This window comes from Cottoperca gobio, chromosome 10, assembly GCF_900634415.1.
Source record: "Cottoperca gobio chromosome 10, fCotGob3.1, whole genome shotgun sequence".
Lineage (NCBI taxonomy): Eukaryota > Metazoa > Chordata > Actinopteri > Perciformes > Bovichtidae > Cottoperca > Cottoperca gobio.
The window spans coordinates 24,123,365-24,133,705 of record NC_041364.1 but is presented as its reverse complement, the minus strand read 5'-3'; positions in this window follow the sequence as shown (position 1 = coordinate 24,133,705).

Genomic DNA, 10,341 nt, shown 5'->3' with positions numbered 1-10,341 from the left:
GATCAACTGTTAACCACTACTGCTATTCCACTGATTACACTGCCCGGCCCCCGTCTGTCTCACCCTCCACCCTCCCAGGATGAACAAATAATTCTCTCTTTATATATGTGTCTGTATTCCTCTCTCGGCCCACACACCCTTGCTCTCTATGACCTACAAATCCCTTCACACATCTCTCTCTTCCTCCTCTCTCTCTCTGTCTCTCTCTCCCTCATCTCTCTCCCTCTCTCCCTCCTCTCTCTCCTCTCTCTCTCTCTCTCTCTCTCTCTCTCTCTCTCTCCCTCTCTATCTGTCTCTCCCTCTCTCTCTCTTCCAAATGTTTGTTGAATGTCTTGTTTTTGGTTGCTTCCTTTTCTTGATTTGTGAACTGGAATGTTTTTTGTGTTGCTGCATCGGGTTTGCACGCATGGGTCGGGGGTGGCCCGTGTGTGATGGGGGCAAGGAGAGGATTTAATATGGTGATAATATTGTTGGGGATGGTTATTTTGTCAGTGATTTAGACCGTGCGGTGCATTTGATGTTTGGGGTCTTTGTTTGTCGCTTTGTCGAACTTCACACATGGCATACATCATGTGGCCAATAGCACTGTGGGATGTTGATCTGTGGGTATCTGTGGTGTGGCTGTGTTGATCTGTGGCGCCACAGTTCGGTGCAGTTGCACTGCAGTTGCACTGCAGATCCATGCGATTCGGTGTCTTTTCGGTTGTGTGATGTGTGGTGTGTGTAGATGGGGCTGATGGAGATTTCAGATGTTGAATGTATTGTTTGGTTCGGATCGCTACTGGGGTGATTGTTTTTGACAATGTTGTTGTTGTTGTGGTGTGTCTTTTTTATCATTTTTGTCGCACTTGGCATACATGAGTCGTTTTTGGCCTGTGTATGTAGACCTGATGTGGTAGAGCAGGAACTGTTTTGGTTCATGGATTGAGGGGGGGAAGGAGGTGGTGATTTGTGGTGATCGAGAAAGGGATATTTGATGAATGATTGGAATATTGATTGATTGAATTCGTTGATTTCCAGGGGTGTGGCGGGGAGGCACTCACACGGGTTGGCTTTGTAGGTCGGTGCGGGTCATTTTTTACCCATGTAGTGCAGGTAGTGATACAAAAAATATATTTTTATTCAAAAAGTAGGAAACGAAAAATTTAAATAGGAATTTGGGTTTGGGTTAAATATATAAATATTATTTTCTTTTGTTAAGCATTTTATTTTAAAGTAATTGTACAAATGAAAAATATGTAAATAAAGGTTTTTTGAGAAATCAAATCTCCCTCGCTCTCTCTCTTGGAGAAATGCTCATGATTGCTACCTCTCGCTCTCTCTCTCTATCTCTCTCGCTCTCGCCCTCCGCTGTCAGAAAGGCACTTCCTAGGAGCGGGAAAAATAAAGAAAAAGGCATTGGCAAGAAGGCAGTAAATTCTATTATAGTTTAGGAAATTGAGTAATTCAACAAGCCTCTATTAATCCATTCATCTACTCCACTTCACAGCCCTTGTCACACACAAAGACATTTCCTGCAGAAATTGACCTGCACTCATTGATTTGTCCTCCTGTTGCAGCAGTTGTCTTGTTGCTGGGAGGCTGTTCACCATCAGGATGACGTGGTTCTATGTCAAGCTGCTCTTGGTAATTGGCTTGTTTCTATTTAGGCACTGTACAGAGGGACATGTGGCAAGACAAGTCTCAAGGGCTGGATTAAAGGCAAAAAGAGCCAGATTTTGGAATTTGAAAAAGTGCATGAAACCCTTAGTGTTAAACTGACGTGTCAGTGTGATATGTTTGACATCTGTCAGTATAAGTCCAATGCATTATACTGAGGCTTATGTTCATGCTTATTTCTAAAATAAATAAGAAATAAAGACACACAAGTAGCCTTCTGAGATTGAGAATGTCCAAGCTGCACCAGGTAACTTTCACAGTTGTAATGGTAATGACTTAAAGTGACAGGCAACTAAAACCATAAAAACTCAAACATGTTTATAATCACCATTCCAGCCACATTTCAACACTTCATAAACTGACCTTCAAGTTCAGGTAATACCAGGCAATTAAAAGTACAATAATTTCATAAAATATAATGTTACTGCAACTATGCTTGCATAATATAATGTTTTTTAGGAATCCTCATGCTGTCTGGTTAACAGTTTGTGTTAACATAAGTTATATATCTGCAAAACGTTCATCCGTAACATTTTTCATATTAGTTTTCCCTGCAGCTCCTGACAGGATTTAATGTTTAGACAACTCTTGAAGCACACTATTTTTTGCCATTGGATATTGTGTTTAAAGAAGGCGCCCGGCTCACTGGCCACAGCTCACTTCCGGCTTACTACGCACACACATGACTCCTCTGGTTGCAATAAGAAGTCTGATTGGATAGAAGTCTATGAGAAAATAACTCAATATGAAAATGTTTACTGAGGTAATAAATCAAGTGAAAAGAAGGGTCAAAGGCCTCTATCGCTCGTTTGAAGTCTTCTTCAACACAGCATGATGTTCATTTGGAAAGTGATGGTCACATTTAGAGTGAAATAGATGATAAAGCAGGTATGCTTTAGGGCGGCGCTACCTTGTAATTGACAAAGAACTACAACTTTAACTCTTTCACAGTGTATTAAGTGAAAGAGTTAATTGTAGAATTTTGGTCAACCAAAAATGTCTTGTAAACTCCTGAAATACTGTCTTTTTTATTCTATACATTTTTCTTCTATGTCAAAATGTGCACCTACATTACCCAAACTGAAAGGTTCTTTGGAGATCTGGGTGGTGAATGCTCACAGCAGCTGATGTAGCCTTGAGTAGACACGCTGCTACATTGGGACTATAGCAACGTCACAAATCTGCGTAGCCCCAGTTAATGCCCTTCACGCATTTTTGTATTTTCTATGCCTCCGCGCAATGGAACATGAAGACACATGCATGTTGTTGGCTAGTCAGCCTACAAGTTATATAATCTCTAAGACTGTGAAGATAGTCAGCTCGTTTTACACCATGTGTGCACAACACGTTTTTGTCACTTGTATTAGATTTATAGCTACTTTGTTTAATATTTTTCAGCCAAAATCCAATTAAAAGCTACATTTAAATCGAATGGGCTATTTGCCATATCTACTTTTTGGGAAAAACGAGAACTTCCTTATCAAGTAACTTGTAAATCGACTATTGTCTTAGCACCGCATGTATTGGTCAAGCTCCCCCTTAACACCAGGAGGAAAAAAAATCCTGCCACCGGCCATGTCCTCCAGACTCTAGCCTCCAGCAGAAATGAGGAGCGGGATATAGAGACCAGGTAAACTCACTTCTTTCTAAATCCACACCCCCAGATTATTTTTTCATTTTCAAACCTGCAGTCTTCAGTGTCAGTTTGAGCACACAGAAGCACACACACAGCCATGCTTGACAGTACTCACGACTCGGAGCAGACACAGCGCGCCACGCTTACACTCATACAGACGGCAGACAGAGTGTGGACACTGCCAGCAGTTCCTGCTGTCTCAGCTCAGAGAGAGGAAGAGACTGCACTGCTGTCGTGCTAGACAGTGCTAGTGTCAGCAACGTGACAATGAGAATAAATAGGTTTTGATTTTGGAATTGAGGGTTTCTACTGAATTGTCCTCACTAATCACCAGAGGGAGTTATTCCGTGGAGGAACAGGGTCAGAGAGTGAAACACTTCTGTCACAACTTCACTTGCTGATTCAACAAATGGGAAACATGTATCAAAACACTCCTATTCATTCAACTTGATTCTTTTTATTTGCTCTAATTGTATATTGTATATGAACTATAGATATCTATCTATCTATCTATCTCATGTTTCTATAAACAAAAACGAAAATTCTTGTATCGTGTTTTCAAAATACTTTTCTATTATTTCCTGAAACGACAAAATTTTTTCATTTATAATAAATATTTTGCCAAAGTTAAATAAGCATTATTTTTTTCTTTCCTGTTTCTCTTCCTGATGATTTCTGAAAGGCTTTACTTCCTGCTTCAGTATACATTTATGCATATCCAGCCTCTTCATGTATTTCCGTATGCCATCGTACATCACCATTTCTGTCCAATCAACTTTCAAAAATGTGTTCTTGATGCTTGTGCTACAGCTAATGCCACCAGCTGTGGATCATTATTTTACATTTGAGCTTAGACCAGCATTTTGATACTGACTTATTATCACTTCAATATAAAGAAGCTCCTCACTACCAGTGACACTTTCACATTACACATACTAATTTGATCCATTGTTAACCCTTTGGAGTTTGGTGCTAATTCAGCACAACCCCACCTATATATCCTGATAGTTATTTTTTCATTTTGACATACTATATGAACATATTGGACCCAAAACCACACAAAATACGTAAAAACAGATTTTGAAAATTATATTATTTTTACTATGGGTAACACAAACATGCACAACAAAACATTTTGAAAGCTGGAATTATATACATTGGATGTCATTATGATAATGTAAAAGTTTGATTGAGGTAGCATGGACATAAATACAAATTGTATGAACAAATAGCAGGTGTATCCATTTTTCCTCTCATTCCCTCAAGTTCTTTTGTTTTTGCTCCCATTTTTCATGAGGTTAACCTCTTAGATCATCAAAGATCTAAGACTTTTTCTATGTACACAAAAGGCCTATTTCTCTCAAATATTGTACACACGTCCTCTTCAACGACTTCTTTTTCTAGTATGACTTGGGCCTTAAGCATATTTCTTTTTGTTTTTAAGTTATATTTCTATTTACTGGTGGCTTGAAACATTTATATAACCTTGTTATATTTCACACATGCATTTTTCCTGGTGGGAAAAATGTATTCAACAATGATGAGCTTTTGACAAGAAAATGGTAAAACACTTTTCTAGTCTTTACGATAATTCAAAGCTTTTTCACAACACAAGTGTTATTCACCACACTCATACAGAGGCAGAGGCTTCCATACAAAGTGCCACCTGCTCATCAGGAGTGATACACACTCACACACACTCACTCACACACTGTGAGTATGCCATCAGGAGCAATCCGGTGTTCAGTTTCTTGCAGAAGGGCTTTGACATGTTGGCTGCACCGACTTTCCGAATGGCGGACTAACACTCCTGAGCCCAGCCATGCTCATGTCCTCCCCCTGCAACTGTGTTCTAAAATAGTCTGCAGCTGGTTTGTGGGACTAAACAACAAGCCTAAGCGCAGCAATACTTCTCCCCTTCACTGCTTTCTTATTTGTCAGTATGTAAGAAACACACCACAGGGCTGCAGCCCGAGACATTTGAAGTTTAACTTCATCATGCTTGTTGTATGGTAGCATAGCAACAACTGCTTCCCAGCTACGTCCTGAAGCTCGTGTCATTTACAAAAGGCTGCGCTGTGATTACTAACTGTGAGTAGGTGTTTGCACAGAACACTGTGACACACTGTGATATTTTCACATTTCTATTCCGTGTGATCCCAACATCCTCCAGAAGGATCTCAGATGTTTCCCAACCTGGAGTATCTCATTAGGAGCGACAAGCACAGACGTCTGCACACACACTCAAACACGCATGAACACACAGCATGTGTCCAAGTGCACATCTGCACACACACAGACTACTTGTGGAGAAGCACAGATGTTCATGTCTGTACACTCTCACTTGCAGGAACACACGTATACATGAATAGAAATATACACAAATTATTTCTGGCAAATGCATTTATTGCCTTTATGCCAACACACGGTTCATGCGTTTATGCCTTAAAATGCACACGTACAGAAATGTCCCATGTGGATAAAGTCTTTGATAGCAGTAATGAAACAATAAAAGTGAGGAAATCAACTGAAGCACCACAGTGTCAAAATGCATCTGGATTTATCTCCCAATAAGGATGCACTGTTTGGCTTATAGCAGTAACACCAGATGGAAATATAAGTGGGTAACATCAGGCATCTACAGATATTTAGCAAACTATTACATAAGTGTAAGCCTACATAGTGTACATAAATGTGTAGGCAAGGGGTCAGCAACCTGAGACATACATTCCACCATTAGCACGTGCTATAACACGACCAACAAGAGACATTTTAAGAATGTTGTAATGCCCGCTCATCTGCTTGCTACATTTATTTTTAATCAGTCAGTCAGCTGTGATTAGACTTTGGCCAATGTGTTGACTTTACGTGATTCAAATAATAAAGCGAAGATAAACAGAACTGAAACTAGTCTCAAGCATCTGTATGATTTTATCCCAAACTCCCAGGGCCTTGATGGTCCTACCTACAGCAGCGGCAACCTACAGTGTAGAGAAATAAAACCAACACGGAAGTGACGAAAGCTGCAGTTCCTCAAATTGCCACTTGAGGTTAGCTCCAAAAGTGAGTCAATCCCAAGAGAACCCCATGTTAAAATGCCCTGGCCCACCTCAACTCTCCACAAACTATCCACTTCATTTTTGGATTACATTTAGATTGAGCTTCACAATGGTTCTTCAGAAACCTTTAGGTGGACAGGGCTTAGAAAGCTGTCTAGTCTCCTCATAACTCCTCAATTGTGCCGGTGACCCTTGGTTAAAATTCTGCCTGAACATACACACGCACAAACACAACAATTTTGCAGGTGAGCTCACTGCTCCACTGCAGGTTGCAGGTTTAATGAGAGTTAGTCTCATTTGTGTCTTCGACGGACAAAATGTTTGGGAGACCTAATTGGCATTTTGATAATGAGACCACTGACAGGTGGAGAGATAGAACATGAAAGAGCATCGCAACACACGCAAGAGAGATTATACACACTGGAGTGCAGAACAGAGAACAAATGGGTTATGTGTCAGAAAGAGATGGCACTGACAAAATCAGTAGGAAGTCACATCGTCCCCGTATCGGAGAAGCAGACATGGCCTTCTGTAAAGCATCAAAAACACCCACAATCAGACTGACTGATGAGACACAAGCAAGCTTTGGTTGAGTTAGTGCGGATTGGAAGAGCTTTCAATTATTGAGAGTGTTGTGCTGGCTCTTGGCCCGCACAAGACACCCTGCAGTCCACAGGAGAATACAGGACCTTATTGTTCAACAGCCAAGACTCTGTCACTGCTGGATTCAGCTTGAATCATCAGCTAGTTGTGGCAGTGTCATTAAGAACAATGTTTACTCCAGTGGTAGCACACTGAATAATGAAGCCAGTGAAATACATATTGAATGTAAGGCTAGACTCATGTATGATTTAACATACTGTAACTATGGTTCCATACGTTCTAAGCTTTGAACATTGTTATGTGCTCAAAGGAAAAAATTAAATGTTGACACACTTGTGAGTGGGTGTGTTCAGAAAGAATAGTTAATGTATTCCAACCTATAAAGTAGTCATTTGAAGTTGAGAAGAAAGGCATATTTCAGAGTTCTGGGTTGGGCGCTGTGCAGAAAGCAAACAGAACAACAGAGAAACTCATTGAAAGAAAAAAAAGAGGGCACTCAACTAATCTTCAAGCACACACCAGTGAAGTTCTGATGAACAACAGATTTCATAGTTTTTTATATGCACATCAATTTGCCAGATATCTCAAAGACAGAAGCAGTTCAAACTGCTGGATATAGTGCTTGTACCCAACTCTGTGTACATTAAAGACACCCGTTATCCTTTGTGAGCTCTTTGCGACACCAGAGAACACAGTTATACACATTGTTAGAATGTAAATTCAGAATAACCTGCAGGATGACAATTACCAGAACTGTCCAATATACAAGTTACCTGTCAGTCTGTTTGACTTCATGTTAATTCACCTTGCTTTGTGTTTTTGTAAAATGTCAGTGGCCAACTAAAAGGCAACAATATATACATGTTTCCCTCTGGTCTGCACCACGCAGACACATCTGGGTCTGAAAAGTGAAGCCACTGTGGATGTGCTTCGAACCTGCATTCTCTATAATGGCCAGTAGGGGGCGACTCCACTGGTCGCAAAAAAATATTTTTCAAGTCTTCTTCAATACAGCATGATGTTCATCTGTAAATTATGGTCCCATTTATAATAAAATACACAAAAAAGCAGGGTATGTTAGAGTTGGTGGAGACCCAAAACAGAGCTAAAAGTAAATAATAGACTGAAATGAATGCTAATGTTGCTCCATAACTGCTACAGGTCATGTGGTTCAATGAGGTTTGTGCGATTATCTAGATAGCGCTAAAGCCTTGTTGCTAGTGGTGAGTGGCCATGCTTTGCCATTGGCCTCATTGATTATCAATGATCTTTTTGCAATGAAAAACATGAGTGATCGGCAATTATGAGCATACTTTTATTTTATTTAGTTTTCTCCTAATGAAGCAAGCCTGATTTGGTAAAGCCTGATCAAGGCAGCTGTGTAGCTCTTGTCTATAGCTAACCATAAAATAGCCACCTTACATTTCTACACTAGTATATTGGCCTCCTTATGTTAATGTTTATTTCACTTAATTATATTTCTAACTACAGTATAATAAAGTTGCAAATAACATTTGACATACGGAGCTTGTCGAGAAGAATTGCGCTCAAGTGTGTCTCTCCTTGTAAACTTCATTTAAATACTTGACTCCAATTAAATTAACTTTATTATGCTGTTTTAACCCCGTGTAACACATGAACAATAATGGCAATACAGCTATTACAATAATATCACCCATATGAGATGAGAGGTGATGCATAAAAATATGTGGTGCTTATCTTTCGATCAGGAGCCACCAAAACCATCGAAGAAGAAGAGAACAACAACATGACGGTATTAAAAGAGTGCCCATCAAACAAACAAAAAACAATGTGGAAAACATGATGGAATTAGAACATTTCTGTTTGTTTCATGTTTTCATTAGAAGAAGATTACTGTTATGATCTTGGTTTCCTGTTTTATTTTGAAGTTTCATTCCCCCTTGTGTCATGTCTTGTTTTACTTCCTGTCCTTGTGTTTTTCTCTCCCAGCTGTGTCTCGTTCTTGTGATTAGTGTCTGTCTACATATCCCTGTCTTCCCCAGTGTTCCTTGTCAGTCCGTACATTGATGTCCTGCTGGTGTCTACCCCGTGTCCTGCTGGTGTCTACCCCGTGTCCTGCTGGTGTCTACCCCGTGTCCTGCTGGTGTCTACCCCGTGTCCTGCTGGTGTCTACCCCGTGTCCTGCTGATGTCTACCCCGTGTCCTGCTGGTGTCTACCCCGTCTCCTTCTCAGATTGGTTTGTCTTATTTTGCTACTTTATATTTTTGTATTTTGTATTCAGCTTTGTGCTATTAAAAGCTTGCCTTTTGTTATTTTAATCATCGTCTGCCTGCTGCATTTGGGTCCTTCTACATCACACCTTCTCCTACACCGTACAGATAGGACTGACCAAGAATGGACCCAGCACTTCTTAAAGACGATGATTTTTATATTCTTTATGTTTCGCTAATATGTTGTCATGGGCAATGGAAGGAGGCCATCAGTAAGAGGGACCAACAGGCCCACAGGAAGATGGCAGCGTATCCTTGGTTGAGGAACCTTCTGGGATCAAATCAACTCTCGCTCCCGTTGGAGGACCGTTGCAGACTCCCGCTGCAGACTCCCGCTGCAGACTCCCGCTGCCGGGCCGCTGCAGACTCCAGCTGCCGGGCCACTGCAGACCCCAGCTGTACTCCAGCTGCCCCTCGAGGCCCCAGGCTCTGTGCTCCCTTTGCCCCTCGAGGCCCTAGGCCCTGTGCTCCCTTTGTCCCCCGAGGCCCCAGCTCTCCATTTGTCCCTCGAAACCCCAGCCCCTGTGCTCCCTCTGTCTTTCGAGACCCCAGCCCCTGTGCTACCTATGTCCCTTCGCCTCCCCAGACCCCGGAGGTCCCTTCGCCTCCCCAGACCCCGGAGGTCCCTTCGCCTCCCCAGACCCCGGAGGTCCCTTCGCCTCCCCAGAACCCGGAGGTCCCTTCCCCTCTCCTCTCGAGGTCCCTTCCCCTAGTCCGCCCGCCTCCAGTCCGTCTTCTCTGCTGGCTTCCAGCCCGGTCTCCTGAGCGGCTCCGCCGGCCTCCCGCCTGGTAGGATGAATTTAATTTTCTTTGGTCTGGTGGTATGCCTTCCAAACCAGAAGGTTGTGAGTTCAATACCACGGCTGCCACCATTGTACCCCAGAGCAATGTACTTAACCCTGAGTTGCTCTAGGGAGACTGTCCCTGTAGGTAGTACACTGTAAGTCTCTCTGGATAAGAGTGTCTGCTGAATGTCCTGTAATGTAACTAGATCTGTTTGGAAGCAACTGTGGACTTTCTTGTCTTGTTGGGCCATTAAGATGAGTCTCCTTTACTGCAACTATCCAGGCTTCGCCTTCTTTTCTTTCTTTCTTCTTGGACAATAGAGCTTTCCCCAAAACCCCCCACACA